General features: G+C 38.9%; 1 pseudogene; it reads left to right on the top strand.

The window, feature by feature from the left end:
• Positions 1–11,285: 11,285 nt before the first annotated feature.
• On the top strand, positions 11,286–11,386 carry LOC139032300 (U6 spliceosomal RNA; annotated as a pseudogene).
• The last annotated feature ends 8,211 nt before the right edge of the window (positions 11,387–19,597 follow it).

The raw sequence follows: 19,597 nt of genomic DNA on the forward strand, positions 1-19,597 counted from the left end.
CTCCTCCCACATAAGCAGGTACAGATAGCCTCAACACACCAATTACCACTGGAGATAAAGTAACAGGTCTCAAATTAATGGAATAAAACAAGTCCCCCCGGGTTAAAGGCACAGTCTTTGGGTTAGCTGCTTAATTAGTAGGCTCTTTGTTCTAATAGATCTTTTAGACAAGATCTTGAAATCAAGTTGGGTCATGGGGAGGAGGGTATTAGAGAGAGCTTGAGAGTCTTAGCTGAATCTGGCCACCATATTTTTAAAATAGACTAATAGAAAGATAAGGACCTTGATTCCAGAAAGAGACAAATCAATCTCATCTCTTGAATTAGTTTGTACGTAATGAACTGTTTCCTTTAGCCTAGGAAGTAGCTTCAATGAAACCATTATAATGGCAAGGACTAACCATGATTAAATTTCCCTCCAAGGACAAACAAAAAGATAGTTAATTTTTTTTTTTTTAGTCTTAATCCGTTTTCTAAATCATAAACAAAGCCATTTACTAGATTAGTCATTTTTAGTATTGTGGCTTTAACCCTTGATGCTTGTGTATTTCTCTTCAACTCTTTGGTTTCAACTGGAAACAGCAGGAAGTAGTGCTGAAATGGATTTGATTTCCACTGAAACAAACAGGCAACAGCAAGTCTCTGAGCTCCCTGGCCTCAGAGCAAAATGTAGAGTGATCTGGAGTACTGTGACCTAGCTTGAAATGTTGTAATGGCCCTGATGGTGATTCATGTCTGCACAAGACAAACCGCTATCTCTCTAACCCATCACAGCTTAGGTGGGGCCTCCACCACAGAGCTGCCTTTGGTCAGCTCTGCTGGATTTGATGATGAGAATCTGGCAACCCGTCTAAAGAAAAGACATTCAGGGAATTTTAAGTCGTTAGGCTCAGCAGTTGTCATGTACAAATGATGTTCATTTATATTTTACTAGCCAAAATCTAATGCCACCCCAAATTGGGAAAGAAATATTTCAAATACTCATCAGGCCCAATCCTGCTTTAATGTAAAAAATGAGCTGTCCTACCTTTTTCCATCCTAGTCTCAGAAGGGAGATTTAATATTTCCTGACAGTGCTTTAAATACTTTGCTGTTCAGACTTCAATGAATCCACAATAATTATATCAGTTAAACCAGCTTGGTTTTTCCAAAGCTGTTTTAAGCTTAGGGTATTTTGAACTCCGTATCATGACATTCTTCCTTTGATATTAGGTTTAATAGAGAAAGAACCAGTACTCAGATGGGTCACTGCTTAACCATTTAACCCATTTACCTATCACCTATCTTTTTGTTTGTTTGTTTCTTGTTTTCATCTGTCAGTTCAAAGGTCTACAATTTCCCTGTCTCCTCCTTTCCAGTAACTTAATTGCACAGACTCTAGGAGCCATATGCTATTCTCAGTGGAGGGTTTCAAGGAAGGCCCAGTGGTTTTTAATTCCCAGGAGATGAAGCAATAAAGACTTCAGTAGATTATCATTAAGAATTGACTTAACAGTTAGTGTCCAACTAAGCCTTTTATAGGAGCTTTTGTTTTGTTGTTGCCATGAAGGAAACTGAAGAATTATCTTTGTTTCACAGATGGACAAAATGTGAGATAGTATACCATTGTTTTTGTTTGTTTGTTTGTTTTTGGTGAGGGAGGTATGGGGAAGTACCAGATTCTTTGCTGCTGCTGCTGCCAAGTCACTTCAGTCGTGTCCGACTCTGTGTGATCCCATAGACGGCAGCCCACCAGGCTCCCCCATCCCTGGGATTCTCCAGGCAAGAACACTGGAGTGGGTTGCCATTTCCTTCTCCAATGTGTGAAAGTGAGAAGTGAAAAGTGAAGTCGCTCTGTCATGGCCGGCTCTTAGCGACCCCATGAACTGCAGCCTACCAGGCTCCTCCATCCATGGGATTTTCCAGGCAAGAGTACTGGAGTGGGGTGCCATTGCCTTCTCTGATCAGATTCTTTAGCTGTAACTTAATGTTACCTACTCCTCACATTCTGACAGAATGTGGTCCACTGGAGAAGGGAATGGCAAACCACTTCAGTATTCTTGCCTTCAGAACCCCATGAACAGTATGAAAAGGTAAAATGATAGGATACTGAAAGAGGAACTCCCCAGGTCAGTAGGTGCCCAATATCCTACTGGAGCTCAGTGGAGAAATAACTGCAGAAAGAATGAGGGGATAGAGCCAAAGCAAAAACAACACCCATTTGTGAATGGGACTGGTGATAGAAGCAAGGTTCAATACTGTAAAGAGCAATATTGCATAGGAACCTGGAATGTTAGGTCCATGAATCAAGGCAAATTGGAAGTGGTCAAACGAGATGACAAGAGTGAACATCGACATTCTAGGAATCAGAGAACTAAGATGGACTGGAATGGGTGAATTTAACTCAGATGACCAGTATATCTACCACTGTGGGCAGGAATCCCTTAGAAGAAATGGAGTCACCATCATAGTCAACAAAAGAGTCCGAAATGTAGTACTTGGGTGCAATCTCAAAAACGACAGAATGATCTCTGTTCCTTTCCAAGTGAGAGGGTAACAGGCAGGAAGGCCAGGGGTCTCCAAACGGAGGAAAGAGGCTGCAAGTCCCAGACATTTTTCTCTCTCTTAAGCGGCAGGAGGAAACAAACCAGCGATATATTTTTTCCTTCTCTATACAAATTTAAAAGGAGGTTTCTCTTAAAATGCTGTGTTGCCCTGACACCTGGTTTCACCTGAAGCTAACTACTCTCAAACCTTAGGTTAACCAATACATTTCTTTTCTTATGGAAATGTTGTGTTAAGCTATGTTAATGTACCCCAGACTCTATCTTCAAGTTGGTTCTCCCAAACGGCCCAACCTATTTACTCAGGTATTATTCCCCTAATCTATGTAAATGAAACTATTTGTTGGTAATCTGCCCTTCTACAAGATTCAAGTCAATCATTTTATGGCCAGGGATGAATTATCTGGTGCCATTATAAATTTTATGACATCCCTTTCTTTTCTTAACAGATTGTGAGTGACTATATAACAATAATGTATCCTGCCTGAGGACAGTCTTTGGATTAAACCCTCTGGCTAATTCTGTTATCTTAAAACATTAATTATGGGAGTAGGCCTGGTCTTTACAAGGATGTATCCTGCCCGAGGACAATCTTTGGATTAAACGTTCTGGCCAACTCTGTTACCTTAAAATGTAACTTATGGGAGTGGGTCTGATGAGGTCTTTACAACCTCCATACATTCTTTGGATTCATTGGAGAGTATATAACTCCATTGCTAACACTAGCAAAGGGGTACTCTTTTGCCACCTTCTGATGCCTATGTCAGAAGCTTTCTCTATCTCCTTTATATTTTAATAAAACTTTATTACACAAAAGCTCTGAGCAATCCAGCCTCGTCTCTGGCCCCGGATTGAATTCATCTCCTTCGGGGGCCAAGAATCCCGTGTCTTATTGTTCAGTAACAACCTTTCACAAGGCAAACCATTCAATATCACGGTAATCCAAGTCTATGCCCTGAAGAATAATGCTGAAGAAGCAGAAGTTGAACAGTTCTACGAAAACATACAAGACCTTCTAGAACTAACACCCCCAAAAGATGTCCTTTTTATTATAAGGGACTGGAATGCAAAAGGAGGAAGTCAAGAAACACCTGGACTAACAGGCAAATTTGGCCTTGGAGTTATGGAATGAAGCAGGGCAAAGGCTAATAGACTTCTGCCAAGAGAACGTACGGGTCATAGCAAACCCTCTTCCAACAACACAAGAGAAGACTCTATACATGGACATCACCAGATGGTCAACACCGAAATCAGATTGATTATATTCTTTGTAGCCAAAGATGGAGAAGCTCTGTACAGTCAGCAAAAACAAGACCGGGAGCTGACTGTGGCTCAGATCATGAACTCCTTATTGCCAAATTCAGACTGAAATTGAAAAAAGTGGAGAAAACGATTAGACCATTCAGGTATGACCTAAATCAAATCCCTTATGACAACACAGTGGAAGTGAGAAATAGATTTAAGGGACTAGATCTGATAGACAGAGTGCCTGAAGAACTATGGACAGAGGTTCATGACTTTGTACAGGAGATAGGAATCAAGACCATCCCCAAGACAAATAAATGCAAAAAAGCAAAATGATTGTCTGAGGAGGCCTTACAAATAGCTGTGAAGAGAAGGGAAGTGAAAAGCAAAGGAGAAAAGGAAAGATATGCCCAATTGAATGCAGAGTTCCAAAGAATAGCAAGGAGAGATAAGAAAGCCTTCCTCGGTGATCAATGCAAAGAAATAGAGGAAAACAATAGAATGGGAAAGACTAGAGATCTCTTCAAGAAAATTAGAGATACCAGGGGAATATTTCATGCAAAGATGGGCTCAATAAAGGACAGAAATGGTATGGACCTAACAGAAGCAGAAGATATTAAGAAGAGATGGAAAGAATACACAGAAGAATTGTACAAAAAAGATCTTCATGACCCAGATTATCTCGATGGTGTGATCACTCACCTAGAGCCAGATATCCTGGAATGTGAAGTCAAGTAGGCCTTAGGAAGCATCACTATGAACAAAGCTAGTGGAAGTGATGGAATTCCAGTTGAGCTATTTCAAATCCTGAAAGATGATGCTGCACTCAATATGCCAGCAAATTGGGAAAACTCAGCAGTGGCCACCATACTAGAAAAGGTCAGTTTTCATTCCAATCCCAAAGAAAGGTAATGCCAAAGAGTGCTCAAACTAATGCACAATTACACATTTCACACGCTAGTAAAGTAATGCTTAAAATTCTCCAAGCCAGGCTTCACCAATACATGAACCATGATCTTACAGATGTTCAAGCTGGTTTCAGAAAAGGCAGAGGAACCAGAGATCAAATTGCCAACATCTGCTGGATCATCAAAAAAGCAAGAGAGTTCCAGAAAAACATCTATTTCTGCTTTATTGACTATGCCAAAGCCTTTGACTGTGTGGATCACAATAAACTGTGGAAAATTCTGAAAGAGATGGGAATACTAGACCACTTGACCTGCCTCCTGAGAAATCTGTATGCAGGTCCAGAAACAACAGTTAGAACTGGACATGGAACAACAGACTGGTTCCAAATAGAGAAAGGAGTATATCAAGGCTATATATTGTCACCCTGCTTATTTAACTTATATGCACAGTACATCATGAGAAATGCTGGGGTGGATGAAACACAAGCTGGAATCAAGATTGCCAGGAAAAATATCAATAACTTCAGATATGCAGATGACACCACCCTTATGGCAGAAAGGGAAGAAGAACTAAAGAGCCTCTTGATGAAAGTGAAAAAGGAGAGTGAAAAAGTTGGCTTAAAGCTCAACATTCATAAAACTAAGATCATGGCATCCGGTCCCATCACTTCATGGCAAATAGATGGGGAAGCAGTGGAAACAGTGAAAGACTTTATTTTGGTGTGCTCTAAAATCACTGCAGATGGTGATTGCAGCCAGAAATTAAAATATGCTTACTCCTTGGAAGGAAAGTCATGACCAACCTAGACAGTATATTAAAAAGCAGAGACATTACTTTGCCAACAAAAGTTAGTGTAGTCAAGGCTATGGTTTTTCCTTCCCGTGGTCATGTATGGATGTGAGAGTTGGACTGTGAAAAAAGCTGAGTGCCGAAGAATTGATGCTTTTGAACTGTGGTGTTGGAGAAGACTCTTGAGAGTCCCTTGGACTGCAAGGAGATCCAACCAGTCCATCCTAAAGGAGATCAGTCCTGGGTGTTCATTGGAAGGACTGAGGCTGAAGCTGAAACTCTAATACTTTGGCCACCTCATGTGAAGAGCTGGCTCATTGGAAAAGACCCTGATGCTAGGAAAGATTGAGGGCAGGAGAAGAATGGGACGACAGAGAATGAGATGGTTGGATGACATCACTGGCTCAATGGAAATGGGTGGGTGGATTCCAGGAGTTGGTGATGGACAGGGAGGCCTGGCGTGCTGCAGTTCATGGGGTCCAAAGAGTCGGACACAACTGAGCAACTGAACTGAACTGAACTGAACTCCTCACCACTCCCTCAAGAAATACAACAACTTCATCATAGTTTTGGCTTCAGTTGATGTGCTCATGTTTACTGAACCTCATTCTCCAGTAAAACAAGACCCTCTCAAAAATTTTATTGGCAATCTCCAGCCTTCACCTCCACAACCATCAAGCAAACATAAGCTCACAGTTAAGAATGATTTACTTAAACATGAAAAGCCAAAGAACCCTAAACACATTTACATATAGTCACGACGCACATGTAGGAACTGAAAGGCTTCCCCTCTGTGTGAGCTTGGCCCCTCTGGATCTCTGGGCCCAGCTTGGAAGAAGCATAGGAATGGCAGGTGTATACCCTCTTTATTTCTTCAGATGACCCCTGAATTCCCACAGCATAATCTGTCTTGGCTTCTTCAAAACTATAAACCTAGAATCCCCACCCCCTGGGCCACAGGCCAGTACTGGTCTTTGGCCTTTTAGGAACTGGGCTGTGCAGCAGGAGGTGAGTGACAGGGAGCAGCAAGTGAAGCCTCATCTGTATTTATAGCCACTCCCCATCACTCGTATCCACCAGCACACAGGAGGGATCTAGGTTCCTGGTTCCCCTGGTCCATGGAAAAATTGTCTTCCACAAGATTGGTCCCCGGTGCCAAAAAGGTTGGAGATCACTGGTGTAGACAATACCACTACAAACCAGTAATCATATTTGGGAACTCTTTGTTTTCCCAGAATTTCCTCTGGAAAAATAAACTAGCAACCATACATAGTGTAGTCACTTATTAAAAAAAAAAAAAAAAAGCTATCAAAGAGGTTAATATAAATGGTTATGAAATCAGAGTAGGCCTGCAAAATACAGACACCAGTGTCAAAATAGAAGAAGGATGATAGAAATACAAAGTTTGCTTTGAACTTGTCATCAATGTTTATCCTGTTTTCTCTTATTTTCTAATAGTCAATGATTTGTTATTTTACATTTGACCACATCTTACAAATCTAAACTTTCATTACCTGATGCTCTGTTTTTTAAATTCTACCTTAATGCCATTTACAATGATGCTCCAAGATAAATAGCAGCTACAAAATTTGCTATTTTTACTTTAAGTAGAAAAATTTTTGATAATAGGCTAACTTAGAATAGGCTACTTCTTAGGGTTATGAGTGTGGACTGTTTGTAGAATTAATGTCAAGTTGGGATACAATAGTAGTAAGAACTTTCAAACTGGGGAGTCGGAGGAGCCAATCTGATTTTGTCCTTTATTAGTTATATGAGTTGCTTAATAGAATGTGTGTAACTTAAACATCCTCTTTAGTTTATAAGGAGTATAAAGTTAGGATTTGTCAGTTAGCTTAAGCTACACTTGAAGGATGATCATTTGCCCTAATCAAAATGTCAACCCTATGTGTCATTAGTCTTCTATTCAGAAATTTCACCCCCCAGGGCTTCTTCCTAGCAAGGATTTAGCTATCTTAGCCTTCCAAGACCACTACCAGAGTATTCTTAATTAGTACAATGTCTGTTAAAAATGGATTTTCATTGGTAAAATTAATGACTTGTCTATTTGCATTAGGAATATTAGAAATGGGTTTTAACTGGTGCAAATACTGAATTTAAAGATACATGGATTGTATAACATAGTCTAAAGACTCTCCCTCCCACTGTATAAACAGTAAAAGTCTAGAAAACCCTGTGACCTGTACCCTTAGAGATATTGTTCCTAGATTGTCCTGTGCCTGGCCATTGGCTTAGTCTTCAGGATGCCAGGGCCTGATATCTACTATAAGGTTAATGGAACTCTGCCTCTAGAAAATGGTCATTTCTGCTTCAAGTGAACATTGCATGCAACCTAAAAGGCCAATAGCTGAAATTTCATTAAATTTATAAACTAGGTTATATGTGCTGTTTTGTGCCTGCTTTGTAATAAATGTTTAATATACACCTTTATGTATGACTAAATTTGGTAGAAAATTATTTTTAATATAAGCTGGTGAGGAGATTGTGTTCAACACAGTCACTCCTCATTCATCTCTAGTGGCGGTTACATTATCCACAGAATAATCCTTGCAACATTACCCTTTGCTCAGCATTGATCTCTTTTTATCCCCCTGGTAGATATTCTTAAATTCACCCAGGTGTTTTTGGTATAAACCTCACAGATCTCCAGACTCTATACCCAGAGGGATTCAGTGGGATTCAATGGATACACAAGGCTCTCCTGGGTGAGTAGTCCCCTCAGGACTCTATGGTTTGTTCTGACTACTGAATAGTCCTTGCCCCCAAGTTCCAGAGGCAATCAAGGTTCCTCCACTGCCCTTATGAGAACTGAAGACCCAAGGAGTCTTAAGCAATACTTTCTACAGACTAAGTTTCTTCCATGGAGCCTCGATCAAGCCCTTTGGTAATTAACACAGATGTGGGCATCCTAGAACCATATAGACAGAGATGATGATGATGATGATTGTTAATGCAATTTCCATAAAGTTAAAATCAATGTCATTATGGATTGTGCTAGGCAGCATGTAAAGTAAAACTTCCAGATGTTCAAGCTGGATTTAGAAAAGGCAGAAGAACCAGAGATAAATTGCCAACATCTGTAGGATCATCGAAAAAGTAAGAGAGTTCCATAAAAACATCTACTTCTGTTTTATTGACTATGCCAAAGTCTTTGACTGTGTGGATCACAATAAACTATGGAAAATTCTGAAAGAGATGGGAATATTAGACCACTTGACCTGCCTCCTGAGAAATCTGTATGCAGGTCAGGAAGCAACAGTTAGAACCGGACTTGGAACAACAGACTGGTTTCAAATTGGGAAAGGAGTATGTCAAGGCTATATATTGTCACCCTGCTTATTTAACTTATATGCAGAGTACATCATGAGAAATGCTGGGCTGGATGAAGCACAAGCTGGACTCAAGATTGCCAGGAGAAATATCAGTAGCCTCAGATACGCAGATGACACCACCCTTATGGCAGAAAGTGAGGAAGACCTAAAGAGCCTCTTGATGAAAGTGAAAAAGGAGAGTGAAAAAGTTGGCTTGACACTCAACATTCATAAAACTAAGATCATGGCATCCGCTCCCATCACTTCATGGCAAATAGATGGGGAAGCAGTGGAAACAGTGAAAGACTTTATTTTGGGGGGCTTCCAAATCACTGCAGATGGTGACTGCAGCCATGAAATTAAAAGACACTTACTCCTTGGAAGAAAAGTTATGACCAACCTAGACAGCATATTAAAAAGCAGAGACCTTACTTTGCCAACAAAGGTCTGTCTTGTCAAAGCTATGGTTTTTCTAGTAGTCATGTATGGATGTGAGAGTTGGACTATAAAGAAAGCTGAGTGCCGAAGAATTGATGCTTTTGAACTGTGGTGTTGGAAAAGACTCTTGAGAGTCCCTTGGACTGCAAGGAGATCCAACCAGTCCATCCTAAAGGAGATCAGTCCTGGGTGTTCATTGGAAGGACTGATATTGAAGCTGAAACTCCAATAATTTGGCCACCTGATGTGAAGAGCTGACTCATTGGAAAAGACCCTGATGCTGGGAAGATTGAAGTTGGGAGGAGAAGGGGACGACAGAGGATGAGATGGCTGGGTGGCATCACTGACTCAATAGACATGAGTTTGAGTAGGTTCTGGGAGTTGGTGATGGACTGGGAGGCCTGGTGTGCTGCAGTCCATGGGGTCACAAAGAGTTGGACATGACTGAGTGACTGAACTGAACTGAAAATAAAACTTGAGAAATATTGGTTTAAACCACTAAGGTTTTTTTCTTTTCATATAATACATCTAGAATTGGGCAATCTAAAGCTGGTACTAGGCCTCAGTGATGCAATCTGGGAATGAAAGCCTATCTTCCTGCTCCATCATCATTTGTTTGTGGCCCTTGCCCCCATATTTTCAAGATCAGTGTAGTATCTCCAGGCATCTGATGGGGAAGTACAGAGAGCAAAGAGCTTTCACAAAATATGTTTTTGCCTTTTTAATCAGAAGGAAAAGTCTCGCTAGGGAGTTAAATTTACATTGACTTTCGCATCCCCTAGCTGCAAGGCAGTAGGGAAATGGAAAGTGACAGGCGACTAGTAGTGCTTACTAATCTTGCTATTTATCGATCAATTTGTCATATACTCAGGACTTCCCTGGTGGCTCAGTGGTAAAAAATCTGCCCATAATGCGGGAGACCTGGGTTTGATCCCTGGGTCAGGAATATCCCCTGGAGAAGGAAATGGCTACCCACTCCAGAATTCTTGCCTGGAGAATTCCATGGACAGAGGAGGTTGGTGAGCTACAGTCTATGGGGTCACAAAGAGTCAGACACAACTGACTAACAGTTGTCATATGCTTTACATACTTACCATCTCTTACATGACCCAGTGACCTTTTTCTAGATAATGAAACTGAGAGTCAAAGACTTTTCATAACTTAACTAAGAAAATGGTATATCAGTGATTTGAATCCAGGTCAACTTGATTAATAGCAGCAACAACAATAACAATAATAGCTAAAATCAATCTAATGCTTGCTATGTATCAGATATCCCTCTATGTGTTTTATATGCATTGACTTACTTCTTCCTCATAGAAACCCTCTGAGGAAGGCATTTTTATTATCTTTATTGTCATATGAGGAAACCAAGTTTCAGAAAAGTTAAGAAACTTGGGTAGAGTCACTCAGGTTATAAGAAGTGAAACTGAGTTTAACCCAGTTCTGTTGTGAATTCTGTTTTTGACTGCCTGCTATGCAGCTGGTGAAAAATCAGATCCTTCAAACTGTGAACACTGCCACCATCCTATGTGGGGAATAGAGATAGCAAGCAAGCAAGGCAATAGTTAAATGTCAATAAGGCAAATATCAGTACTCCAACTTGGGAGAATTAAATAGAGGAGACCTCTGAAAATGGAGACTGAAGATTCCAGAAATAGTAAGAAAATGAGTAAGGTCCAAGATGGTGTTTAAGCATATGCCAGAATATCCACTTAATATTTTTCCCTGATAGGAAGGCCTTCTTTCTCCACACTGGTGTGTACTCTTGATGAAGTCACAAGGAAATATCTACCACCGGAGATGACCATTGCTCATTGCCTGCCCAACAACCATTCTCTATTTTTACTAACAGAACTTCCCATTTTACCAAGGGCAGGAGTAGGCTCAGTTAAGATGATTCACTTCCATAGACTTCCTTGCCTCTATGGGCTGGCCATATGACCCAAGATTGTCCAATGATGTGCAAGTAAGCACAGTCTTTTGCTTAGGCCTTCCTGAAAAGTTATTGTTTGTTGCTAAAAAGATACAAGCTTGGGCTTGCTCTGGCAATACTAAAAATGCAACAATATAGAGAGTAGCCTGGCCCTTGTGCAAGGGTGACATACATATTTGTGAAGTGTTCTATATTTTGCAGAGTTATCAGAAGATTTGCTATTTCATTGGCTAATACCAAGAGAACAGATGAGTCAGAGCACAATGTATAGAATCAAAATATTAAAACTGATTTTTTTTTTCCTCACCAAAAGAAGAGAGAGACAAAGACAGAGGGAGGAGGGAGACAAGTTCTACTGGCTCACGTGTGCATGCACGCTCAGGCACTTCAGTTGTGTCCAACTCTTTGCAACCCTATGGACTGTAGCCCTCCATGCATTTCCCCTTTATTCATTCTTCTTCTCCCTGCCTGAATGTAGTTGTGATGTCCAGTGGGGTAGCAACCATCTCATGAGCCTGGGGATTATAAGTTCTTGCTAAGGATGGCACAGCAGAAGGATGAACAACTGCTTAACTGCCAAGTCCCTGATAGGTTTAAGAATTCTCTGTACCAGCCTAAACTTGTCTATCTCTGGATTTGTGATGATTTACAAAAAATAAACCTCTATTTAATTAAGCTGCAGTAGCTTTATTGTTGCTGTTATTGTTACAGGAAGCTGAAAACAATACCAACTGATTCTGCTATTCTCCCCTTCGATCAGGTTTATTCTTTGTTTACTACCAAAGTTATCTCCAGCATAAGACATATCATTTTCATTGACCTAGCTTCAACTGTATCAGAGACCAGGTGTGATGTTAATAAGCCTGGAAGGAGGACACTTATGGCTCTGGGACCTTGTACTAAAGAAGGCCTCAAAGTAGCAACATGACATTGTACAGAGCATGGGCTTTGGTAAATCTAAACTTCACGACAATTTTCACTCCTCCACTCTGAGCCTCAGATTCCTTACCTCTAAAATGAAGACTGTACAAATCGACCTTCATTGTTTACTGAGAGTTGCATGGAATGCCAAACTCAAGTGTTAACATATGTGCATATTTTTCATTATTATGAAGTCACCTCTCTTACTAATACAAATATGGAACAGATCATCTCACCCTCTACTACTCCTTCCTCAATGCATCCTTCTGTATTCTTTTTATAATAAGAATGGTTTTTGGAAAAGGATCTGCCCCTGGGATTTGGTCTTGGTTTTCATTTTATGTACTTTTTGAGGCTAAAAAAAAATTTGGTGGGGAAGGAAGTGGAAAGAAGAAAAAGGTCTTTAGAGTTAATAACTCTAGGCATGTATGACTCTGCTTTCAGGGAGAAGAGACCCCACAAGAAGAGGGCAAACATCTCCCCTTTCCCCAGAACTTGCCTTTTTCCCAAATGAAAAGGAGATCTGAGTTTGTGACCAGTATCCTTAAGCTCATAAAATATAACTGTATTTTTAATTAGGATTTTCCTTGAGAGCTAAATCTTCCAAATATGCTCTTGGTATCAAGTCATAATCATTCGTACTATATATTTGTAATATGTTCATATATACATACCACATACATATTTATATGTAACATTAGAGTCTGTTACCATGACAACTATTACAGTACTAACAAATTAAGCATTGTGACTCCCCTGTAATAAGAAAAAAGGAAATTCAAATGAAACACCAAGCATTTGCTTAAGTACAAATAGCTTTAGCAATTAAATACACAGAGACAATACAAAAAACCCACAAATTAATATTTAGAAGCCTTTTCCAGTGTGAAAATCAGCTTTGATGTTATTTTCCCTTTTCCATTGCACTGCATTGTACATCTTTATAAATTAAGTTTGGCATTGGGTTAATGAGAATAGATCTGCTGTGTTCGAGCCCTCACCCACCCCAAAGCTCAGCTCCCATTCTGAATAGTGACACCTTCCACAGTCAGTGAGAAAGATTTTATGGCTCTCTTTATTCATCAGAAAGAGGACTTTTTAAAAAGCAAGCTTAAATGTGAAGTTGGTCTTACATCTCCTGTTTCACTCAGACAACATGTAGAACCACCCCTGGGGTTTTGAATATATTAACATCCTTTTACAATTAACCCTAATGGGACAAGTGTAGCATTTTTCCAAGTAGATATATTCAAAGCTGGAAAATACATAGTGTTTAAATAGATCTCATTATATCAGCTACACCAAATCTCTCCTCTTTATATACAGAGGATTGTACCTCTTTTCACTGTCATGCAACATTAAAATAGGAAGGCATACACAAGGATGACATGGATTTGACAAAAAATTAATGATTTGTACATCACTTTAATGCTTCAAATCTGCAATTCATGTATGCTAATTAGTTCATAATGGGCTGTTGAAGAACAGAGCTGTCATCCTGCTGCTTCACAGGTTTCTGGAAGCTCCGATTCAGCACAGACTTGCCTGGTTGGCTGCTGGATTCTGGGCTGTAACATGGCAGATCTATGAGAGCATCCCCTCCCCCCAAACACAATTGTTTCCTGGATGTGGTGCTTTAATCTATCAGAGTTACGATGGCACATCTCAAATAAGTGATTCCTGGGTGCCGCAGTACATACCAGGAGCAATAGCAGAGCATCGCTAGATCTAAATGATTGATTTCTGGATTTTAGGCTGTCAGGCTGTGCCTCAGAGGGCAGCTGTCAGCCTCCTAAATGTATGAAGTTGTATTATGCAGCACATTTTGAAAATGTGTGTATAACTTTAAAGAAAAAAAAAACAGATAAAAAGAGCTGTAAAACTTGGGGAGAAGAAACCAAGGGGGCTAAAAAGATCAGCTGTCTTTTTTTTTTTTTTTTTCTGTGAAACCATGTCTGTTTTCTCCAAAGCAAGGAAAGCAGCTACTGGCCCCATTTTCCTTTGGTATTTGTGCTGCTAGGGCATAGACAAAGCCTGTCGCAACAGCAGGAGAGGGTGAGCTTAACTGCTTCACAGACCAAATGGAGACACTAGGGCTTGCTGGGAGCTGTGAGATTTGAAAACACGCTGCTGTTTTTACTGGCGAGAATACGGATTTTCCTTGATCTCATGATAGAGGCTTGACCCAATGTGCTTCTCATATCACCTCTGCTGATCTGAGAACCCAGCTACTGTGCATGTCTGAAGACGAGTTTGCATAAACAGAACAGGCATTGAATTCATCTTCAGGTTTGACATATCAGTCAGGTTCCTGCTAGCTGAAATTTTGTCTTGAAGACTCTAAAATGAAGATGTATTTAATTAAAAATAGCTTTTCACTGGAAAATATGAATCAGAGATGATAATGGAAGAACTGAACTAGGCTAGGAAAAAAAATGTTTCAAATGTAGTTGCACTATTAAAAGATTTTTAGATGATGATGAATAGACAGTTAATAAATGTGCAAAATAATGATATACTGAAAGGGAGTTTAAAAGTGATCAAATTAATAAAGAAAAAAAAACATTTTGTTTAGAGCTTTAGTTAAGATTTTTATGCCTCCTTAAGTTTGGAGGACCAAACATTTACTACTCAGAATAGGTATTTAATAGAAGTTGAATGAATGAAGGCTACTCTTCAAATAATGCTGTGATTTAGGAAAGATATAAAATTATCTTTCAAACTAGAGGCTGTATATGGCTCTCCAATCAGCAACAGGAAACCTCACATTGACAGGAACAACAATGTCACATTGGCAGAATTTTATCTATGTCAAACCTCTGAAGAACACTTTCTTGTGAAGGAAACTAAACCACAAACTTGAAGCTCCCTCCAAAGTCTGGGTTACCCAAATGTGCAGATTTAAAGTTGTGTCTTTGTGCACCCCAATGTTCATCGCAGCACTATTTATAATAGCCAGGAAGCAACCTAGATGCCCATCAGCAGACGAATGGATAAGGAAGCTATGGTACATATACACCATGGAATATTACTCAGCCATTAAAAAGAATTCATTTGAATCAGTTCTAATGAGATGGATGAAACTGGAGCCCATTATACAGAGTGAAGTAAGCCAGAAAGATAAAGAACATTATAGTATACTAACACATATATGTGGAATTTAGAAAGATGGTAATGAGAACCCCATATGCAAAACAGAAAAAGAGACACAGATGTACAGAACAGACTTTTGGACTCTGTGGGAGAAGGCGAGGGTGGGGTGTTTTGAGAGAACAGTGTCAAAACATGTATATTATCTATAGTGAAACAGATCACCAGCCCAGGTTGGATGCATGAGACAAGTGCTCGGGCCTGGTGCACTGGGAAGACCCAGAGGAATCGGGTGGAGAGGGAGGTAGGAGGGGGGATCGGGATGGGGAACACATGTAAATCCATGGCTGATTCATGTCAATGTATGACAAAAACCACTACAATATTGTAAAGTAATTAGCCTCCAACTAATAAAAATAAATGGAAAAAAAAATAAAGTTGTGTCTTAGCAACTATGTAAGTGTGGGACAGTAGATGTGTACTTAACTTCTTGAGAAACTGACAAACTCTTTTCCAAAGTGGTTGCACCATTTTACATTCCCACCAGCAGCTTATGAGGGATCCTGTTCTTCCACCTCCTCATCAATACTTGGCATAGCCCATCTTTTTACCCGTAGACATTCTAATAGGAACATGATTATATCTTGCTGTGATTTTGATTTGCATTTCCCTAATGACTAATGATCAGCATTTTTTCATGTTCTTATTTGCCATCCAATATAATGGCTTTCTTCCATGAAGTGACTGTTCAAATCTTTGCCAATGTTTAACTTGGGTGTTGGCTTTTTATTTTAAATCAAGTTTTGAGAGTTCTTTATATTCTGGATATAGGCTTTTTATCAGATACACAATTTGTAAAATATTTTCTCCTATTCTGGGTCTTCTCTCTTCATGTTCTTAGCACTATTTTTGGAATAGCGGCCATTCTTAATTTGGTGAAGTTACAAGATGTTATGGAAAAACCAGAATGAACTTTATGGCCAACCCAATACATATATATATATACATATATACAGACACATACATATGTGTGTGTGTGTGTGTGTGTGTGTGTGTGTGTGCGCGTGCACACTATTGGTGTTTTCTTTTCCCATTAGTCTGTTTGTCTGCTAGAAGTTTATTTTATTATCTTCTGAAAAACCAAATTTTGTCTTTATTAATTTTATCCATGTTTTTCTGTTTTTAATTTCATTAATTTTGGCTCTCATCTTTACCCTTTCTTTTCAAATGTTCATCATGGATTTCATTTGCTCTTATTTTTCTATATCTTAAAGTGGATGCTGAGGTCATTGATTTTAGACCAAAGAGAAATGAAAACATATGTACATGCAGAGATTGTTATATAAATAGTCATTTGATTTATTTTTAATAGCCAAAACCTGGAATTTGCTCAAATGCTCATCATCAGATATATAAATACCTAAGTCATGCTATGTTTATGCAGTGGACTAGTACTCAACAATAAAAAAAAGAAAAAGAAATATTATCATGCAAACTATGTGGATGCATCTGAAAATACTTATGCTAGTGAAAAAAAGCTTCAAAAAGATGTAATACTTATGATTTTAGGTATATAAAATTATAGAAAATGCAAAGTAATCTACAGTGACCCAAGAAGATTGATAGTTGCCTCGGGATGGACATGGAAGAGTAGTAAAGCAGTGTTCAGAAAGGGGTAGCAGGAAACTGTTGACTTTGATGGAAATGTCCATTAGCTTATTGGAATCAGTGTTTCCTGGGTGGACACACGTGTTGAATCTGATCAAACTGTTTATTTAAAAAATGTGTAATTTGTTGTGTGTCTATTATATCTCAACAAAGCTTTTTAAAAAGAAACCATTTTAAAAATGATAAAGGTCAAGATGAGGAGAAAATATTTGTAATACTTATATTTGATTTATAACTCTTACAACTTGATAATAAGCAGAGAAACAACCAATAAAACAGTAGGGAAAAGATTTCAAAAGACATTTCATAAAGAAATATATATGAAGGGCCAATAAGCCTATGACAAGAGGCTCAACAATATTAATCATCAGGGAAATACAAATTAAAACTGCAATGAGATATCACTACACCAACATTAAGATGGCTAAAATTTAACTGTGATAATGTAAATAAATTGGCAAGAATACAAAGGAACTGGGATTTAATACATTGCTGGAGTGAGTATAAAATGATAAAACAACTTTGGTAAATTATTTGACTTTTTTTTTAAGTTGAACTTACATGATCCTTAGGACCCAGCAGTTTCTCACCTAGATGTTGTACCCAAGAGAATTTAAAGCATACCTCCACATATTATATAAATATTCATAACAATTTTATTCAAAATAGATCAGAACTGAAAATCTCTCTTCTGCTTTGGGGGCTCCAATTAGATATATGCTTGATGTTTAAAGTTGTCCGCTCTGTCACATGATGCTCTGTTCATTTTATTTTTCAATTTTTAAAAAATTCTCTCATGGTTTTATTTTAGATAGCTTCTATTGCTATGTCTTGAAGTTCACTCATCTTTCTTTCCTCCAGTGTTTAATCTGCTATGTTTTTTATATCAGATATGGTATAAGTTTGACCTAAAATTTCATTTGGGTTTTTCATAAGCTGTTAAGGAAAACTCTAACGAACTTTTTGGCCAACCCAATAGTTTTCCTCTTTAGAAGATAATTTGGGTCTTTTGTGTCTTTTTTGTGACTAGTTTTCATGTGCAATCTTTCCTCTAGCCTCTTGAACTTATGAGATACTGTCATAATAATTTTTAATGTCTTATCTACAATACTGATTCTATTATATGTATACTTCTTAGATCAATTTCTATCGATTGATTTTTGTCCTCATTATGGGTCATACTTGACCTCTTTTGAATATTAATTCAGAATGTTAATTCTGTTCATTTCTGAATGGATGTCAGACATTGTGAATTTTACCTTTTCATTGGCTGGATATTATTATATTTCTGTAAGTATTTTTGAGTTTTGTTCTAGATGCAGTAGAGTTACTTACAAACTACTACTCTTTCAGAATTTGCTTTTGAGCTTTGTTATGTGGAACTAGAGCAGACTTTATTCTAGGGTACCTTTGTCTTAAAACTTATGCTAAGCCTCTGAGAACTCTACCTGATGCCCCATGAACTATGAGGTTTTCTACTCTATGTGATGGGAACAGGAACCATTTCTGGCTTTGTGTGAGTTCCTGGCACTGTTCTAAATCTTTTCAGAGAGCTCTTTCCCCAGACCTAGATAGTCTCCTCACAAACCTGCACTCATCAGTACTTAGTGGAAGACTGAAGCAGGACCCTCTGCAGATCTCTGTTCTCTCCTCCAACTCTCTGCCCTGCAAACTCTGTCCACACACACTCCATCAATGTATTCTCCCTGTTATCCCCTTCTCTCTGCCTCAGACAGACACCCCCTCCAGGGAGCAAATCAGGGCAAGATAGGGCTTAAGCACATATTTCCCATTTCTCAGGGCTCAGTGTCTCTTCACTACTGTGGTGCTATATATACTGTCCAGTTTTTTAGCTGTTTCAGGAAGGAAGGTAAATCTGGTCCCTGTTATTTAGACATCACTGGAAGCAGAAATTCCATATAATTTTGCCCCACTACTCGATGATGTCTTTCAATGAGCAAGTTTTAAGTTTTCAGTAAGTCCATTTTATTGACATTTTCTTCGTCATGCTAAGGACTCCGAAGAATACAATAATAAGTAAGTAGAACACAGCATCTGCTTTTTCAAAAAGCTATCATGTAAAGGAGCAGGAAGCTACAGATAAATACTTTGGGGACAAGAAGGCTCAGGTGGTCAGTTGAGATGAGTGGAGCAAGAAGAGTTAAACACAGAAATGTCCAATAACTTCCAGTTTGTACATAGAAAAGGGTATTGCATTTGACAGAATAACAGCCTCCAGAGATGTCCAAGTTTTAATCACTGAAACTGTGACTGTATTACCTTACATGGCAAAGAGGATTTTGTACATGTGACTAAATTAATGATCTTGAGATGATCTGGGTTATCTGAGTGTGCCCAATGCAATCACAAGGGTCCTTATAAGAGAAAGAGGGAGACAGGAAGGTCATAAAAGGAGATGTGACAATGGATGCAGGTGTCAAAGGTGTGAGATTGCTGGAAGAGGCCATGAACCAAGGATTGCGGGCAACTTATAGAAGCTGAAAAAGGAGATGAAGTGTATCATGTTGGCCAAAAAGTTTGTAACATCTTACAGAAAAAAAACTCAAATGATCTTTTTGACCAGCCCAGTATTTCCTCCTAGAATCTCCAGAAACAAAATAACTCTGCTGAAACCTTGATTTTTTTTTTTCCCCTCAAAGAGACCGATTTTGGACTTTGGGACTCTAGAAATATAAGGCGCTAAGTCTGTGCTTCAAAACCTGTAATGGT

This window comes from Odocoileus virginianus, chromosome 30, assembly GCF_023699985.2.
Source record: "Odocoileus virginianus isolate 20LAN1187 ecotype Illinois chromosome 30, Ovbor_1.2, whole genome shotgun sequence".
Taxonomy (NCBI): Eukaryota; Metazoa; Chordata; class Mammalia; order Artiodactyla; family Cervidae; genus Odocoileus; species Odocoileus virginianus.